The sequence below is a fragment of the Tenrec ecaudatus genome, chromosome 17 (assembly GCF_050624435.1).
Source record: "Tenrec ecaudatus isolate mTenEca1 chromosome 17, mTenEca1.hap1, whole genome shotgun sequence".
NCBI lineage: Eukaryota > Metazoa > Chordata > Mammalia > Afrosoricida > Tenrecidae > Tenrec > Tenrec ecaudatus.
The window spans coordinates 11032725-11053148 of record NC_134546.1 but is presented as its reverse complement, the minus strand read 5'-3'; the positions used below and the strand labels follow the sequence as shown (position 1 = coordinate 11053148).

At 43.2% G+C, this 20424-nt stretch overlaps 1 protein-coding gene across 2 annotated transcripts in view; it reads left to right on the top strand.

Moving 5' to 3' along the window:
* SERTAD2 (SERTA domain containing 2) overlaps positions 1–20424 on the top strand; it is a 137711-nt gene that overhangs the window by 80451 nt on the left and 36836 nt on the right. The window lies entirely within an intron of this gene.

Sequence of the window (20424 nt, the reverse complement as noted above, 5' to 3'; positions counted from 1 at the left end):
AGTTGTTGATAGATGTAGCTGTCACCCGTGGACCCGCGGACTCTGCACCCACCGGCCTGGGATCATCTTGCACACTGCATCGTTGCCTGGGGTCATCTTGCACACTGCATCGTTTCCTGGGGTCATCTTGCACACTGCATCGTTGCCTGGGGTCATCTTGCACACTGCATCGTTGCCTGGGATCATCTTGCACACTGCATCGTTGCCTGGGGCTGTGCTGGTCTGAAAAGGGGCTTATGGACTAGCATAGACTGATGGACTAGAGTGTGCCTGGACTGAGATACTTGTCATAAAATTACTTCTCGATATACAGTTCTTTCATATGTATATATGTCACTGGATTTGCTTCTCTAGTTAACCCAGTCTAAGACATGGGCCAATTAGCAACACCATGATAAATGAAGAAAAAACCTGAAGTTGCCAAAGGATTTATTTTATGTAAGTCTACAATTGACTCCCATCGAAAGCAGTCAAGAAATCAGGCAATTCATTGAACTGAGTAAATCACATGCATAAAATGTCTTTAAATGTGAAAAAGCAAAGTTGCCACTTTAAGGTCTGAAGGTGCCTGGCTCAAGCCACGGTATTTTCAGTGGTTTCATATACGTGGTATCTGGCTGATGAGTAAGGAAGCCCACGGAAGAGCTGATGCACGTGAATTGCGATGGCAGCAGTGCATGTGAACTGTGCTGTGCACTGCTAGAAGAATAAACAAATCTGCCTTAAAAGCAGTGCAGCAAGATTTTCTTTAGAAACGAGGATGAGACTTTATCTCACTTTGTACACGTTATCAGAGGGAGCGGACCCCCTGGGAAGGGCAGCATGCTTGGTAAAGTAGAGGGTCAGCAAAGAGGGTATCCTCAATGCGATGGGATGACCCAATGGCTGCAACAATGGGCTTGCAACAAAGCAGCAGTTGTCTGAGTCACAACTGACTTGGTGGCAGTTTGAAAAAAACTGCTATACAAACATTTGTGTCTGGGTATTTTGGTACCAAGTTAAGTTTTCGTTTCATTGGGCTGTATCTACAGTGCAGTTGTTGGGTTGGATGGTTGTTGCAAGTTCAGTTGGGTTGTACTTTTTAGAAAGAGAAAGAGGACTATGAGTAGAGGGGCCCCTCCTTGATTTGACAGAATTGTTTTAATGGGATGTTCTATATAAATGAGCTTTCCAGATAACTGATGAAGTTTGCCTCTTTCAGAGTGTTTACTCTGATCCACAGGGGAAGACGCTGGATCACACAGAATCTAAGAATTTTACTATGAGGTAATATTGTTACATGAGCAATGCCTTGGGGCCACTGAAGTTCACAGGACTGTTTGTCTCCCTATGGCGTTCCTCTGACTGGCCGGCGTGGTTTTTGGGCGTTCGCCCTGTGTTTGTCTGTATTTGTTGCTGGGCACTCTGCTTTCAATTTTTGAAGCTGTCAAGATGCCAGCTTCTCACTGCACGTCTTCCTTTCTAACCTGCAGTGGTTTGGGAAACCCTATAACCAAGTTAATAAGAATTCTGTCCAAATGAAAATTAAGAGGCTTTGAATAAGGGCAAGATTTTACTTACCTCTGAGTAAAACGCATTAGTGCATGGCTGTGTGATATCCATTTTAATGCGGTTGAAAGCCTTTGGCAGAGACGTCTAGCTCTCCCTCCAATGTATATAGTCTCCCTTTCTTCCCTAAGAATATAATTTTTAGCTGAGCCTATGACTGTCCAACCAAATACATTTCCTAGCTTCTTTTGTAGCTGGGTGTGGCCAGACGACAATGTTCTGGCAAGTGGCTATGAGCCAAAGTGCTAGCTGTAATTCTGGGTTGTGCCCATTGCCCTCCCCCCACTTCCCCCTTTGCACTGGCTGTTTTAGCAGGTGTTGAGCCACAGACAAAGGCCAGGCTCCCGGGATAGCTGAACAACAGAAAGTGATATGGCAACCATATAGTATATTTTCCCCCAAGCCTCTATCTATCATATATTTGGATATCACTAATATTTTTCAAGAGCTATCATCTATTTCTTAGAATAAATAAATTTTAATACATGTTCCCTTGTACTTTCTGAGAGGGATGCTGTGGTAGGCAGCCTCTAAGATGGTCCCTAATGGTTCCTGGTTTTTTCAAGTCCCTGTGAAATCCTTTATCCTGTGGACTGATGTAAGAGACCTGGCGGCAGAGGAGGGTACATGTTGGGCTGCTAAGCACAAGGTTAGCAGTTCAAAACCACCAGCCACTCCATCAGAGAAAGAAGAGATATTCTACTCCTGTAAGGATGTATGGTCTTGGAAACCCACAGGGGCAGTTCCGCTCCATCCTATTGGGTCATTATGAGTCAGAATTGACTTTATGAGTTTGATTTTGGTTTATGGACTGATGTACTGACTCATGTCTAACAGAGCATACAGTGGAAGTGATAGGTTGTTGCTTACAACATTTAGTCTTTTAAACGATTGTGACTTCCATCTTACTTACGCCTTCTCTTATTCTCTCACTCTAAGGGAATTCAGGCACCTCTGTGAGTTGCTCTATGGAGAGACTAAAACAAACAAAACCAGAATTGCAGAATGGAGCTCTCATAGTATGCATTTTTCCTGAGAGGCAAGAGCATCCAGCAAGAGCATCTTGCTCTGAGTTAGTGTACCAAGTGTGTCACCTGGGAAGGCGCTCTCTGGTCACAGTGAATTTTTCATAAAATCAGTTTTGCTTGAATCTTGTTTTTTGTGATGACCAATTTAAGAGAACAGCATGCGGCAAAATCGTGATTGGCAGCAGATCAGTTTATCACTGTGTGCTAGTCTGGGTAGACTAGAGAAACATCCATTGACACTCATATGTATGAAAAAGTTTAAATACAAGAGCAGTTGAATATTGAGAAAACATCCCAACCCAGTCTAGATCAAGTCCATAAATCCGATTATAGTCCATCTATCTGATACCAATCTATAAAGTCCTCCCAGACACATGAAACACATGCAGTGATGCCAATTGCAGGAATATCACAGGCCAGTGGGTGCAAAGTCTTATGGATCCAGTGGCATCTAGAAGCATCTCAGTGCTGGCTCCTCCAGTTCCCAGGACATGGGGTCTGTCAGAATAGTGCCATGTGTCTTGTCAGTAGAGCAACACACCAGAAGAGAGTGTGTCTCCTGCCTCCAAGGAGAAAATCCTGGAGTTCTCAGAACCCTCAGGAGAAGGCCATGCCCACACAGAGGGCTTTGGCTGTGACCCAATTGACAGACTAGACTCCACCCCTTCATTTTTAATCTTCTCAAGTCCCAATTGACACCACAGTATGTAACTACCACACACCATTACAGGTGGGATTGTTTAAGTGGGAAAGAGACCATGATTGGGATGCATACACTATTGATTAGAAATGTACTCAGGATTGGTTCTTGGACCCTTTGATCACCATGGTGACGACCATGAGGTCCTGGTACCCCATTTTTTGCTAAATGAAATCCAGTGATCTAGCTAGAGGAGAGAGACCCAGTTTCACTCACTCACTATGTACAGTGGCAAAGCCTTTCCTACTGCCTCATGAACGGCCAGAAGAACACAGTGGAGGCAGCATTGGGATCAAGTCTCCAAAATGGAAGGACGGCCTCCAGCTGTAAACTGTAGCCTTCTGAAAACCAAGTGCTGAGAAGGTCAGGTGTGCTGCACATCTTACTTATGCGTGATGCTAATAGACAGTGTAGGACAGTTTACATATTACATGCAGTGACCTTTCTTTGAATGGGTGCAAGTATGAATCTCTTGCAGTGGGTTGGCCAAATAGCTCTCTTTGAAATTTCTAGGTATGGATGAGTGAGCACTTCAAACATTGCTCTCGTTTGTTGAAGCATCTGAATGTTGAATGGACAGTTGAATATGAGGGGGCTTCAAAAAGTTCATCCAAAAAAAATGGAAATAAAAGATCCAGGAATTCCCCTCCCCCACCCAGAGCTTTTGGAAACCCCCCTCCTCGTATTTGAATATGGGGTTCAGCAGAGGAGTACTTAGGAGTTCAGGCTTTCTGGAGCCATTAAGGCTTAATGAATCCCCAAATAGTTTTAAACCTTCCACCAAAAACCCTTTTCCTGAAGTAATCTTTACACCAAACGGTAGTGTGGCTTAATTAGTGAAGAATGCCCTGAGCTTTGTGTTCCTTTAAGGAACTACCCGAGGGGTTCAAAGTGACAACTCTGAAGATGAGCTAGGGACCTTAGTGACAAGAGGGTTTGTAGTGCTGGCAAAGAAAGGGCTCAGAGAGAGTGTGAGCATGGGTGCACATCTCGGAAGGCCCTCTGTCTAAATGGGCTGAATTGCTGTGCGTTCTGCTATGTCTGCCTTCAGTTAACAAGAACAAAAAAAAAAGTAAAAATTTAAAAATTGGAAGTATCAGCATTTATGTGGTATGCAAGGCCATGAAACTACGTGAGATCTGAAGGGTGAAATATACATTGTAAAGAAACCTAAAGATTGTGCCGGAGGAGAGCAGCCAGCAGAAGCTGAGAAGGTGTGGCGGGGAGAGAGGAAGAAAACCAAGTCTGTCCGTCTTGTCAGGTCTGGGGAGTCAGCATGAACCTACTGTTTCCTGGAGGGGTGGGGAAAGTAAGCAAGCATCGCCTGTGTGGAGGTCAGCGAAGGGAAGGACGGAAAAGGATCATTGAGTTTGGCAAAGGGAAGGCCACAAATGACCTCCACACTCAGGGAAAGAATTCTTCGTGGGAAGCTGTGCAGTGGCTCATTTCAAGGACAAAACCAAGTTTTAAAACACTAGTTTTCCACTTAACTTCTGATCTAAAAATTCGTTTGTTTTAGTCATCAACTATAACTCGATTTACACCGCAGATCCTGTAGTACAGATTTCTTACATGCCTTTCCTAATGCCTCCAGCCTTAGCCATTGCAGTTAAAAGAAAAATATTATCAAGCCTTTATATAGGTCTTCTCATCATTCAAAGGACAGCAGAAAATCAGCTGCCACCAATTATACAACTAATTAAAAATTTTGGAAAGGAGCAAATCTTTATAATTTATATATACCCTCAGCCAGGGAAAACTTTCTGCTCTCTTCACATAATGAACCTGGAAGATAATTTTCCCTGAATGCGCACCTAAAAAAATTCTCTGCTAACACCAGCTTTTTTGATAATTCAACAGAGCTTGATATGGAGAAAACCTTTAGTCCTGGTAGGTTCTGTGGTGCGGGCGTATTTAATAACCGTGACAATTCAAGAATTTTAAGCAGACTCGCCTCCTTGTCTGGGATCTGCCGGCACCAGTGTGTCTCCACTGGCCGCCCCGAAAAGTCCTGCTTCAGCCAAAACTCTGCTCATACTGGTCGACCAGATTTTCACAGGGTATTTTTATATTTTATGTTCTCAGGTTCTTACACACACACTCACACTTTCCCCCATTCCTTTCAAAAGCTGCCACTCTAAAATATGTGGGAAATTAAAAAGAGAACAAAAAGGCCTGAAATTGCTTTATAGGCCTGATGAAACAAAGACTGTTGTGTCGGGGTGGCTGCAGGGCCTTGCTCTGCGGCTGCCTTTGTATGATTTCAGAGGTGCATTTAGATGGCTGGAAGATAGATGGGTGCCAGATGCAGTTTGACATAGATTCAGGCAGCTGCTCCTGGGCTAGGTTTCATTAGCTGGTAAGTGCACCAGCAGAAGCAGCAGAGCGGGGCCCCAAATGCCAAAATGACAGTGAGAACAGTGGAACAATACAATATTCACTAAGTGATTTTAATCTCGGAGATTAAATGTCACCCAATCAGTTTCCAGGTTTCAAAAGCCCAATGCGCACGAAGACATTAGGGGACCCAAGTCTTTCTTCAACCATTGGGGAAAAAGTTTTACGTGTGTGTGTGTGTGTGTGTGTGTGTGTGTGTGTGGAGGTATTGAATAGAAATTTAAAGACACAAGCAAACACCAAAAGAAAGAAAGAAATGTCAGCCTATGTTGGTAAGATTAAGAATTCGATCACCCTTCCCAAGATACCTATCACAGTCAAAGAAATGTATTCATTACTGTAACCAGACAAATATTCTTAATAAATGGAACTAATGTTTATCTACATACTTACCTCCCTACCTACTTATGAAGATATTAAATATCACTCATAAAGGACAAATTAACCTGGGTAATGTTTCAGAATGCATGTTTAGAAGCATGTACTGACATACTTTTTTTTTTTTTTAGGTTATAGATCCTGACAGAGCTAAAGCTTAGATCTCTTTCTTAGGATAACGTACAAGCTTAAGCCTGGTATACCAGTTTTAAAAACAACGGCTGGTGTGGCCTCAGCAGTTGAAAGGCCTGGGATCCGGCCCAGTTCTGCCCCAGGCCTCTGTGACCTGGAACCTTAGCTAACTGCCCAGGCCTCAGTTTTCCATCCAGGTGAAAGGCTTGGATGAGCTCCTCAGCCCTCTGGACCCATTCTTCTGAAAAGAAATACGTTTTAAAAAGAGAGGACATATTTATTTTGTTTTGAAGCCTGATGAGTGCATAGCTAGTGGTACATATGTTGTGTCCCAACACGTCATTGTAAATGGAAAGACAATTTGGTCCGATAAAGAATGTTTGCTCTCATTACTTGTGGGGTCATAAGTAATTATGAAACAACTCCAGAATTCCCCAAATTTTATTTCTACTCACATGGGGTTTTTTCCCTACTGAGAAGAGAACCTTTATTTAGTATATTTACACTTATTAAATTTACCTTTGCTTCTTTGAACAGAGTGCTGCGATCTCATTCATCAGAGAAGCAACCTCTTCATTTTCATTTTGTTGTTAGAACTGACATACCTAAGTCATATGATTGGACATATGCATATTTTAAATCTACATATTTCATCAGTCTTATTTTGTCTAATACATCACATAAAATATTTAAGAGGCAACCTAGAGATTTTTTTCCGAGTATTTTTTTCCCCTTCCTAATTAATGGTCAGCTCTCCTGGTAGCAATGGGAGTTTTGTATATGCTCAGAGGATAGTTTCCATTTTTCATTTTTAGTATTTTGCTTAGTAATAATGTGGCACTTATGCATTGCCCCCAGTCTACAGAATGGTTCAAGGCTTGAAAATAAACCTCTTCTGGGCTCGAAACTTTGTATGCTTAGGAACAAATTGCAATGGTGATAACTGTAGACTATCCTACTGAGTTTGACTCTCTTCTGGACTTGAATGTGTTACATATATGTTCTCTGAAAGTTTCTTTTGAGACAAAGCTGCTTACTTGTGAATTTTTATTTGAATGAAGGAACTATTTTAGCGGTAATCAACCTGTGGGTTGCGAATGCTTTGGGGGTCAAAGGACCCTTTCACAGGGGTTGCCCAATTCATAACAGTAGCAAAATTACAGTTATGAAGTAACAACAAAAATAATTTTATGGTTGTATGAGGAACTGTATTAAAGGGGCTCGGCATTAGGAAGGTTGAGAAACCACTGCCTTAGCTGTTGTTGAGTCAATTCAGACTCATGGAGACACGGGTGAGCCGAATAGAACTCCACAGAGCTTTTAAGGCTGTACTCTTGCGCAAGCATTTTACCAGAGCTCTCCACTGAGGCAGGCGCTGTGGGGTAGGTTCGAACCACCAACTTTCTAGCAAGGAGTTGAGCGCTTATCAGTTGATGCCACCCAGGGCCTCTACATGACTCTAGTTCATCTAGATGAAACTTTGAGAGTTGTTTCATAGTGACCCAAGCTTCCCCTCCCTAACCTTCCCTGTTTCCCCCCTCCCTCCCTTGTTTGGTCTAGCACTGACAGCTTGACTGTACTGACCGTTGTCAATGTTGTGTGACCTTTTGCCCTGTTTCACTGTGCATGCTCTTCACAGGGCTATTCTTGCAGATCTCTTTGATCAGAGGAGGGGATTGGGTTAATAATGAGTCAGTCCGCACACTCAGTTCTGGTAAACCTAAATAGATTCAGATTTCACTTCTCTTGCACAGCCTTTAGAAGCCTGTATGACTTTCCCTAATCCCTGAATTAACTTAATTTCTCTGACCTGTATTATGTTACCAAGGATCTTAATCTTGAAGAGATGTTGTGAGGAACTGCCAGTGTGGAGAAGAGTGGGGACCATTGGAGTCAGAGTCCTTCAGCCCTACACTTGCTTCTTCATGGCCCAGTGAGATCCAAGTCTACCTCCCAGAGATCCGGGGAGGATTAAACAAGGCAGTGTGTGTACATCTAGCATTGGACTGGCGCTTTCTGTCTCTGTGTTGTTTCTTTAATTTGTGCACATATTCTCAGGAAAAGTTCTCCTTTGATCGTGTGAGAAGTGTTGCTGTGTGTAGAAAGCATATGGAGGCTCTCTGAGAAAAGTCCTCTATGAGTAAGTTCAAAATACCAGTGCGGTTATTGCTATTAATTACCAATCAGTAAAAAGGCATTTGAATTACTCATAATAACCTGACATTTTAATTATTTTCTCTCATAATAAGATAACAAATTCTAATCATAGTCCTTAACCATGTATGGCAGATGATATTGTTTATGCTGTGTCTGTCCCCCAGCTTTCCGTTTCTCCTCAAGGGGCCACTGATTTTATTTGGGGGTCGCTGTGTGCTCTATGCTAAATTTGGTGCTTGCTTGGGCAACCCTTTCAGGTAATCACAAGGTCAACAATTCAAACCTGCCAGCCACTCCAATGGGGAATGAGGAGGCTCTCTGTGCCCATGGAGAGTTACAGCCTTGGAAACCATACACAGAGTTGCTGTGAGTCATAAATGACTCAGTGGCAGTAGGTTTGGTTTGGGGACATATGTGCTAAGTTAAAATACTTGATGTCCTGGGCCTTTGTAGCTGAGGTGGCTAACATTCTGTGTCTGTCTGACCTCTGAGATACAAGTAGAAGCCTATTCCTTCGTGAATAAAAAGACAGTCTCACGAAGACATGATTCTTCATTTTAGCCTTTCTTGGAATGTGGATGAAATATCGGGAGAGTTAGCCGCCGTCTTGTGACCCTGAGGTTAATGAGGATCATAGAGGCAAGTACCTTTGAGTGATCGGACCAGCCCTGGTCTGCCTCCGCCCACATTTCTAATTTGCTTGTTAGCTTTCCAGATTTCCAGTTTCTTGAGGAAAAAGGTAAACTCTTAGTTAAGTCGCTTGTTCTCATTATAAAGGGGCTTCAGAAAGTTTGTTGGAAAAGACCATTATTTCCACATTTTATTTTTCCATAACCTTTTTGAAGCCCCTGTATGTATTCACAGACAAATGTAAATCTCAGCACCTCATCAAGACCTAAAGTTCGTTAGTGTGGGCCTAGAAATATGGGCCTAAGGGGTTACTCATGTCCATAAATCACAGCAGTATTTTTGAGAGCAACTCGGAGCTTGAGGTTTTAGCTGCACAGTGGTTAACGGGAACAGAAGAAAAACGGGTACATTTACTCCAAATGAAGCTTAACACTTTCCGCATTTTTGTGTACATTTTCTTTCTGTGAGTTCACTTGCCTAAGATCACTGGCTTTTTTTTGGATGGAAAAAGCAAATGCTATCGCCCAATTACAGTGATGAAAGTGGTAAGAGGCGTGCTGGTTGCTTACATTTTAAGGCTGTGGAAGAAAGAAGCTGATCTCATGTTTTGTTGCACATGCATTCTCCGCATCAGAATTTACTCACAGCAGAAGGACTGGGAGGAGCGGATCTCAAATCATTAGCAATCCAAAGGTTTGACACTATCTTAGTTATCTGCATGGGCATCTTTTCTGAAGCTCAGCCTTGGGCCTGGCACCACTGGACACTCTGGAAATGCTTGTCAGACAAAGGAGAAAAAGGGGGCTGGTTTCATATTGGATTTCACGGACAGAGGTACATTTGGAATGCTAATCAGATGATGAGACTTACCCAGTCACAGCGTCTTTTTGCTGCTCTCCACTCTGACCCGAGGCCTGAAGTGAGTGGAGCGCCGTCTACTCCCTGCTATATACTGGAACGTGCCTCACAGACCCTCACAGAAAAGCCATCACAGTTGGCAGAGCTTGCGGGGGCTGCAGGGCACCAACAAGGGGGCACTCCTTCCAGCACTGGTGACCACCAGCACCGCTCTGAATTTAATAAGCACTCTGTGACTAAGTAATCGCTAATACCAAGACCAGCCACCCTTTGTGACTCATTGTGTTAGAGACGGTGCTCACTTCTTTTCATAGGCGATCTCGTTTGATCCTCAAGAAACACCGGGCCACCCGTGCTAGTCCAAGTTGATCCCCCTTTTTTGTGCAGATGAGGAAATTGAGTCTTAAGCACGTAGTCCAGAGTCCAATGGCCAACAAGGCACCGTGAAGCTGGAAGGTGAAACGCTGGGTGTGCCAGGACCCTCTGGCTCTAGAGTCATTGTTCTCAGACATGGCAGAAAGACATTGGCTATGGTTTGCTAAATATATGTTAAGCAATCTCAGAATCCTCCATGTTCTGCGCTATGGTTTCTCTGCAAAAGGACCCAAAGATAATCGTCTAAAAGTGGCCAAATGTGTAGTGAAGATTTGCACCACTGTGAATGTAGAGAAGATGGTTTCTGACGGAGTGTGGCTTGATGTAATCCTGTCCGTTCACTTCCGTTGCACCTCATGCATCTCTCCTTCAGATAGTGGGGTGGGTCCAGCCAAGGGAAGACTATACTCTGCTGGAGGTTCACGCCATGTGTGTTTGCGTGGTGGGGGAAGGTGAGAGTGACTGTACCCGGTGTAGTGCGAAGCTTCACACCTGACAGGTACATCACTGAGCAGCATGACTGTGGCAGCCTGGCCTTTCAGACTCTGTGTGTGTCATCAGCACTCGTGGGTTGAAATAGCACAGAAATGTAGTAGTTTGCTAAAAATACAAATAAAACTAAAATGAACCTCTGGAGTAACTGCAGTATTTCATAAAGCAACCAAACTCTCATGCGGTTTGTACATCTCAAGGGTTGTTTTGTTGTTGTTGGGGTTTTTTATTTGGTTTTTTTTGGTCCCCCCTCCTTTCTAAAGTTAATACTTTTGTTTACTGGCTCTCTGAGTATTTTCTATTTCAGTGTTTGAGATGTAGTCATAACACTGTTTATAGAAACTTAGCAAGTGTGAGCGCATACTAAAAGGAAAGAGAAGACACTAATGTGTATGTAATAAGCATGTCTTCTGATTTGGGCTGCTTTCTACGTGGGCCATCAGACGTGTGCATTCACAGAGGTCTGCAGTCCAGTGGTTCAGTGGAGTGGTATTTACTACATAACATGCCTGGAAATGAAAACTGCATCTTGAGTCAGATCTGGGTTCCAGGCTGGCCGTCACCGCTGGGTCATGTATCATCTTGGAAGTTTTCTGTGAGCCTCGGTTCCTCGCGTGTGCAGAGGAGCTGGCTCTGCCGGCGGGGTCTCAGGGAGAGCAGATGAAATGACAGTGCCAATGAGCTTTATCTTCTGTAAGCACCATGTTGTGGCTGTGTTCCAAGTGGAGTCTGTCTCATAGCGAGAAAACTTTGTTGCACTTGTTTTCTAGGCTGGGATCTCCATGGGATTACACTGTGAGGCCTTCTCTCCCAAGGAGCAGGTGGTGGGTTTGAAACACCAATCTCTCGCTCTGCAGCTGAGCACTGAGCCATTACACCACTGAGGCTTCTTGTAAATGTTGTGCCATGAACAAAACTCAGTGTACACATTGAAAGGTGTGGTGTTGTGACTGTGTACTGCACGGGAAGTTGATGGATTGATTTATCATCATCCTTCATCCACGAAGGTGACAATGTCGATTTCAGTCTCCCAAATAACACAGATGTATTGCACTCTTTTGATGTTTGCGAACTTCCCTCACATCAGCAGAACCTAAGTGTGTAAATTTACAAAAGCTATCATTTACACAGCAGTGTATCATTTGTAGGACACACGTGCCAGCATATTAGCTTTCTGGCACGTGAATTTGGAGGTACCTGAAGTTTGTCCTCCTATAGTTTGTTCCTGTGAGCTTGCTCCATCAGTCTGCCCTATGTGATGATCACTGTTGGTATTGTTGCATTTGTCCACAGAGAGCATTGAACAGCCTCATACCTTTTCTTCACGGTTCAGGATCATTTCAATTGCTAAGGTGTTTATTGAAATACAGAGTCCTTCAGAGCTACTAAAGCATGTTTACTTCCTTCCTTTAGTATGTTAAATCAGCAGTTCTCAACTTGTGGGTCGTGACCCCTTTGGGGGTCAAAAAACCCATTCACAGCGTTCGCCTGATTCACAACAGTAGCAAAATTACAGTGATGAAGTAGCAACGAAAATAATGTTATGGTTGGGGGTCACCACAACATGATGTATTAAGGGTTTGTGGCATTAGGAAGGTTGAAAATCAGTTTTAAATAATATTTTACTGTTTTTCAGGTGAAAGTTTACATGGCAAACTAGGTTCCCCTGTACTAATCTTTATGCAGCCTGTCCTGCCATCGGTTCCAACTGTTACAGTTTGTCACCATTTCCGCTCTGTTGTTTCCATTCCCTTCTCGTCTTGCCACCTCATCTGTGCTTTTGGGTAGTTGTTGACCATTTGGTCTCGTAGTTCATTGTTGAAGGGAACACATCACTCATCGATGATGTTGTTTATTTTATTAGCCAATCTATTGTTTGGCTGAAAGTGGCCTATTTTAATTCCTTATAGTGTCAATTCCGAGTACAAGGGTATCTTAGCTCTGGTGCATGTGGGCTGCTGGTCCCATGGACTAGTTTCATCTTTGGGCCTTTGATTGACTTCATTCTCTTGTGCTCCATGGGAGTAGAGATAAAAAATGGTATCATAGATGGCCACTTGCAAGCTTTCAAGATCCCAGACACTGTTTGTTTACCAAACTAGGATATAGAGCATTATCTTTGTTAATTATAGTATTCCACTGTATGTACACACCACGGTTTATCTAGTCGTCCATGGATGGACATTTAGGTTGTTTCTATCTTTTTGCTATTGTGAATAATGCTGGAATGAACATGGTTGCACATACCAATCATGATGTCCTTTTCCAGGAATTAGTCTTTCCTGACATGTCCACAGTATGTAAGATGAATTCTCGCTATCCTTGCCTCTGAGGAGCACCTGGGCTTCTTCCAAGACAGATGTGTTTGCCCTTTTGGCAGTCCATAGTACTTTCAGTACTCTTCTCCAGCAACACAACTCAAATGCTTTGATTCTTTTTTGGCCTTTCTTGTTCAGTGTCCAACATTCACGTGCATATAAGGCCAGTGAAAACATGATGGCTTGGGACAGGCACACCTTAGTCCTCAAAGTAGTCACTTGCTAAATTAATTGTAGTGATTTGTAGAGATACTGTATAGAACCATGTTATCTGCAAATAGGGATAGTTTTACTTCTTCCTTACCAATTTGGATACCCATGATTTCTGTTTCTTGTCTTAATTATTCTAGCTAGGCCTTCTAGTACACCACTCAATCAAAGCAGGGATATGATAGCGGGCCTCCGCATTGCTGGTCTCATTCTCCTCCTCAAGGGGAATGCCTTCATTCTCTTTCCATGGAGAACAATGCTGGCTGTTGGTTTTGTATATGTCCCTTTAATTATGTTGAGGAATTTTTCTTCTATTTCTATTTTGCTGAGAGGTATTTTTTCCTTTTAAAGGAGGGTGGGTTCAAAGGATATTTGGATATTATCAAATACTTTCTCTGTGACAACTGAAATGATCATAAGATTCCTTTGTTTTATGTATGTGTTGGATTATACTGATTGATTTTCTAATGTTGAACTATCCAATATATATTGATGTGCTGTTGAATTCTGTTGACTAGAGCTTTCTTGAGAGTTTTTGTGTTCATATCCTTGAGGGCTACTGGTGTATAATTTCCTTTTTTAGTGGTGTCTTGGCCTGGCTTTAGTATCCAGGTTATGCTGGCTTCGTAGGATGAATCTGGGAGCAGTCCCTTCTTTTCTATAGTCTGGAGTAGTTTGGGTGGGATTCGTGTCAACTGTTCTCTGAGTGTTTGGTAGAATTCTCCAATGAAACCGTCTGAGCCCGGACTTTTTTGTTGTGGTGACTGTGAGGGTTTTTTTTTTTAAATAACCTTTTATAGATCTTCTTTTGTAATGGGTCTGTTCAAATTTTCTTAGTGTGGTTGTAGACATTTTCTTTTTCTAGGTTTTCAAACTTGTTGACGTGTATAATTTTTCAGGATATGTATTATAATCCTTTCTATCTTAGGTGGTTCTGCTGTAATAACACCCAGCTTATTTGTTAATTTGTATCTTCTCACACTTTTCCTTTGTCAGTTTGTCCAGTGGCATGTCTATTTTGTGGTACTCTTAACCATATTGTTTACTTTTTAATGTAGTCACTATTTTCTCAAGAGTTCTTTTTGTGCTGTTTGAAAAGGCTTTGTCTCCTTCTAAGATAAAATATTCACTTGTAATTTATTTTAGTACTTTTATTCATTATTAATATTTTAATTAATTATTCTTAATTAAGTATCTTAATTAAAGAGCTTCTTTAGTTAATCTGTTTCACCATATCGTGTAAGACAAGAGCCTAACATCCGTTTCCCTCCATAAATAGTAAACTGTACTATATACCCCTTCCTTTTACCATTACCTGAAATGCCGCCTTTATCATGTTTTAAAGGTCTCTCTGTGGAGGCAGTGGTGAGTCAGTGACAAAAGGCCCACCTTCCACGCAGGAGACACAGGCCCAACTCACAGCCAGTGTACTTTCTGCACAGTCACTACCCAGCTGTAGGGGAGGCTTGTGTGTTAGTACCACGCTGAACAGATTTCAGCAGAACTCCCAGCAAAACTGGACTAAGACGAAAGACCTGGTGATCTCTCTGGGGGCCAGCTCATCAGCAGCCAGCAACAAGGAACCTGTATCTCTATGAAGATGTTTGGGGCTTTTCAGTGTAGGTCCATTTGTATTTTCCTTTGGCTAGAACCCAACTCTGCTAATTATTGCAGGTATTTAGCACACTTAATATCTCTCCTTGAACTTTTTTCCCCCTCACTGTTGGTTATTCTAACTAAAATTTAGGTTCGTTCTGTCAAATTCAGGGATAGCAGAGGTAACACCCTAAGAGGAAAATCAGAATCACTCCACGCCCCCACAGAAAATCTCTTCAAGACTCCTCACATTCGGCAAAATATGAAGGCCGGATCCCACCTCCCTTTATAAAAAAAATAATTTTATTGGGGGCTCGTACAACTCTTTTCATCATCCATCCATTGTGTCAAGCACATTTGTACATTTGTTGTCATCATCATTCTGAAAACATTTGCTTTCTACTGGAGCCCTTGGTATCAGCCCCTCATTTTCCCCCCTCTTCCCTGCCTTCCCTCTCTCATGAACCCTTGATAATTAATAAATTATTATTGTCATATCTTACACTGCCTGACATCTCCCTTCACCCACTTTTCTGCTGTCCGTCCCCAAGGGAGGGGATTTTCTGTAGATCCTTGTGATTGGTTCCCCTTTTTTACCCCACCTTCCCTCCACCCTCCCCGTATGGCCACTCTCACCACTGGTCCTGAGGGGTTCATCTGTCCTAGATTCCCAGTGTACCAGTGTACATCTTCTGGTCTAGCCGATTTGTAAGGTAGAATTGGGATCATAATAATGGGCGGTCCGGCGGGCGGGGGGAGGAAAGCATTAAAGAACTAGAGGAAAGTTGTATGTTTCATCGTTGCTACACTGCACCCTGACCGGCTTGTCTCCTCCCCGCAACCCTTCTATAAGGGGATGTCCAGTTGGAAGGCTGGATCCCTTGATGTGGCATCTGAAGCCTTCCTCGACTTGTCCCAGCCAGACACTCCAGGTTTATAGATAGCTATGCCCTGTACATCCGGACCCAGAGCACAGGGTAGCTCTCACCTCCCGGTCTGTGCTGTATGGCTATGAGGACCAAAACCCGCCTCACCGTGTTCCTTACTAATGCCCCTTTACATTTGACTCCACCCCTGACCACTTTCACCCCAGCAGGTTCTGTGGCTATCCACGTGTTTCATGTCACCAGGGCATGCCTCTGTCTCCACAAGTTTGTCTTCCCTCTCAGCTCAGGGGAGCATCACTTTGTTATCCCTGTGTGGCCAGCCCCTGGCATGCTTCCTGGTGCACAAGAGGTGGTATGGCAGCTAGATCAGAGGAGAATATTTAAGACTGGAAGTAGGGAGACAGATTGCTGCATGACAGACAACTAGGGCTCTTACTCACTGCCATCAAGTGACCCTGTAGGACAGAGCAGAACTGCCCCCTAGGAGTTTCTGAGCCTGTAATTCTTTGTAGGAGTAGGAAGCCCCGTCTTTGAAGTTTTGAACTGTTAACCTTGCAGTTAGCAGCCCAACGTGTAACCACTACACTGCCAGGGCTCTAGGCCAGTAGTGGGAGAAGTCTAGAAGAGGGGACTTATTTGAAAGACATTTTAGAGGTAAAAATGATAGGACTTTTTGGCTGATTGAACATGAGAGCAAAGAAAAGAGAGATACTATGAATTTCAGCTTTCCAACTCAGACATCCATAGGGATGTGGCACCTTAATCATATCTGTACATTCAAATAGACAGACAGACTTATAATAATTTAGACAATTTTAGATGATCTGAGTTGGTCATGCCTTTATGATATCCACTGGAGATGTCTAATAGGTTATTGCTTCTATTATTTCAAACCAGGCATGCTTTGAATGCAAGAGCTGTGTAATTTAGTAGCATCAGACTTGTCAACATTGATGAGGTAGGATGCAAATCTCCACCAGCCCAAGGCCTATTCCTGAGTTAGAGTTGGTTATACCTCTACTCTCCAACTTCTTAGTGGCCACACAAATTCACAGACCATGCCTGCTACCATGGATTTATTAGGGAAGTAACAGGCTACAACTCAGGATTAACCTACAAGTAAATGGAAAAACTTAGGGAAATGGATACAATTTATCAATCAGAACAGCTACCAACTAAGATAGCTCTCAGATCTTTCTCAACTGTATCCGCAAGCAAACCACATTTCTCAGGAAGGATAACCTTCCCTTGGCCAAACCAGCCAATGGCCTCTGCTGCTGGGCCCTCTCAGGCGCTCCCCTGCTTGGGCCAGTGTTAAACTCTTTAGCATTGCTGACAAGTACCCAGACATGCCCTACTCTGCCAGCAAGCCTCCTGCCCATAGAGTCTCAGCACTTGTGCTCCATGGATCAGCAAGCCTACTGCAGCCACTTTGCCCTGTGGGCTGAGGAGCCCAGTGTTGCTATCTAAGCTGGTCTCCTGGTTCCTTCCACTCACACACTAGGCCTTCTTTCACCATAGTCAGTGTTACAGCTCATACCACACACTCTGTCTGTCTGTTTAGCTCTTCCTCTCCCAGTGCTAGCAAAGTCCCTCTAAACCTCTGTGGGATTTGCCCTTTAATAAGCCTATTCCTCCCACCCAAACTATGAACTGACCAGTTAGGCAGGCCATAGTTAACTAATTTGCATAGCAACCAATCAATCCCTGCAAGATTGTGGCCTAGCAAGTAATCTTGGCAGAACTAAAAATCTAGGGCCAGAAAGTCTATCTATAAAGAGAAACACAGCGGGGAGTGAGGACCTGATGCCAGGGGCTTGGGTGGAGAGCAAATGTTTTGAGAATGATGAGGGCAGCTAATGTACAAATATGCTTTACACAATTGATGTATGTGTGGATTGTGATGGGAATTGTATGAACCTCAGTAAAATGATTAAAAAAAGAGAGAGAAAAACATTGTTGCACAAAAAGAGTGCTATTAACACTTACAAAGGCCAACCAATGTGAACAGAAGTGCTCCTCAAAAACTGAGCTACATAGCCTCCCTACATGCAAGCGTCGGATCTGAAGCTCAGGGAGAAAGGTGTTTGATCCGTGAGTCGTTTGTATTTAGGTGCCCTGAGAGTGGGTAAGGTTGCCCAGGGAGAGACTATAGGGTGAGAAGAAGAGAAGAGGGGCCCAAATCAGGTCATGGGGAGGCAAACATTTAGATCATAGGTTCCTAAACTTATGTGGCCTACCTGGCCCCCATTTCCCACCCCCTTCAGCAACAGAAATTACTCAGTGCTCTCCTGGCAGTGAAGAACTTTTGTACTATAGCTCATACCACGATGAAGTAGGAGGATCTACTTTTCCAGCCCCGCTGGATCATCCCAGCATACACACACATAACACACACACACACACACACACACACACGGGTGGTAGCACCCACTTTGGGAAGCACTGATTTAGAGATAAGCAGCTGAGAATATTTCAAAATATTCATACCTTCCAACTTTCCTGACCAGTTAGCTACCCTACCCAGCCACCCCAACCCCTACCCACGACCATTCCCCTGACAGGTTCCACATTGCAACCTTAGGTGATTAAAAAAAAAAAATTATTTAAAGCTGAGGAGGCCTGAGAAAGGGGAGAGAGCAAAGGAAGGAAGCTAAGAGTGGCCAGAGAGATTAGAACCCGGAAGCTGTAGTTTGACCAAAATCACCAAAAGGAACCGAGGAGGAAGGAGGTGATCAGCAATGTCAATTGCTAAGGGCAGGTAACAGGAGGAGTGAAGACGTGTCCGCAGGCCAGGACAGTGCAGGGGCGGGAGTGTTTATACTCTTTCCTGGGATGGCCTTCACTGAGCCAGAGGCCCGCCTGCCTGGGAGGAAGAATGAAGCTCTGAAGGATACAGACAGGAGCTGCCACCAGCATTCATGTAGAATTGTTTGGGGGAGGATTGCTTCTTATTTCAAAAGTGCGGATAGAGCTTTGAGCCCATAATTTATTGACTGCAGGAAGAGCCCGTGGAGAGGGCAAGGCCGAATGTACAGGAGAGGGAAGAGGCAGTAATCTGGAACCAGGCAGGGGCTGCTTTGGTCTGGCCCATTTCCGGGTCTGGAGACCCTGTGCTGTGAACTCGATGGATGCCCCTGATCCACTCAAGGAAGATTGGCCGACTCTGAAAACCACCAACCTTCTCTTTGGTTGGCTTGAGATCTAGATTAAAAAAAATTTTTTCCTTAGTCTTCTAAACACTCGGGATGGGGGCCTTGGAGTAGAATGCCATTTTGGCTTCTAGAGGCATGATCTGTTGAATGTCGCTGTTAAAGAGTTGATAAAGCCACCCATCTGGACTTGTATCCTTGAGATGATGTGTCCTTGTTGATAGAGGTAGAAACGTATGCTGCAAGTGAACATCCTCCTGTAGAGCAAATGTATGTGTATATACATAGTTGTATGTAGTCAGTGAAAAATTGGGGTTTTAAACCAAGAATCCTCCCCCCACCCCCCTTGGGAAGTTATTATTATTAAGAAATAATAATGGTACATTTTTAGACGAGAAGCCATTCCATTTTCTGGATGGCTCTTTCATAGTAAGACGTTGTGAGGCTCCCTTCCTCTGAGGGAAGACGGCCAGGACCCCAATGAGAGGGAGAGAAAGCTTGGGTTGCTGCGTGAACAGCCAGGCATGCTCTGAACCGTCAAAATTGCAGGCTTAATGTGCATGGAACAAAAGGCCGTTGTGAACTGTGTACAAGAGTTGGTGAGAGTTTGTATTCTGCCCCTTTTTTCTGTGGGAGTTATTTCCTGTTGTTGACTAGAGTTCTTTATTTAGAACCACCTAGCTTCAGAATGCCTGCTCGCTCACAGAAACGTGTGCACTTAAAACATAGGCTTATTTCAAGACAATCTCTTTAGACAAGGGCCGCACTCTGTGGGCACTGAGGCAGCATCTTCTCCCCACAAGTCAAGAGAGCATGCGGTTTCCATCTCCCTGAGCCCCACATCAAGAGACATAACAAAAAAGAACCCAAATGCTTTTGGGGTAGCAGTTGGTGGTCACCGGAGAAGAGTGAAAGATTTTTTTGTTGTTAAATTTCATTGGGAAAGTGTGTTTCCTTTAAAAACAAGAACACAGAAAACAAGATTTCACTTTTTAATGCTAAATGACTTCTTTGGTATATTTAAGAAGTAACCAAAAGCCTTCCATGTTTTGGAGGTAACCATTTATCCTTTATAGTTGGGTTAGAATCTAGTTTGGCAAGTAAGAATTATACTTAAAACACGGTTTTAAACCAATTATTTTCTTACACTGGCCTTATCAGCTGAGATTCCTCTGAAGAATTTTAGGTTATTTTAGTATTCGCATTGAGCTTTATAGTTTTTGCTAAGAGACAAAGAGAAAAAATATATCAAAATAAGGGAAAGGAATAAATTGTATATTACTGGAATCAGAGGGACTGAATGAATGCTTGAAATACTACTACTGCTTTATTAATAAGTATTGGAAATTGTAAGGGAGAAAACTTATGAGGTTCTACTTCATGGCATAAGGAGTAAAGAAAAAATATATTTTAATCGAATGAAATGTAAAATAATAGACTGAAATAGTTCATTATGACACATTTATTAGCTTTTGATGTTTTTTTTAAACATAAGCAGTATAAATAGAAGAGAAGCTGCTTAAATATCTTCCAATACGATTTCTTGGGCCCTTCCCCAAGGTGACC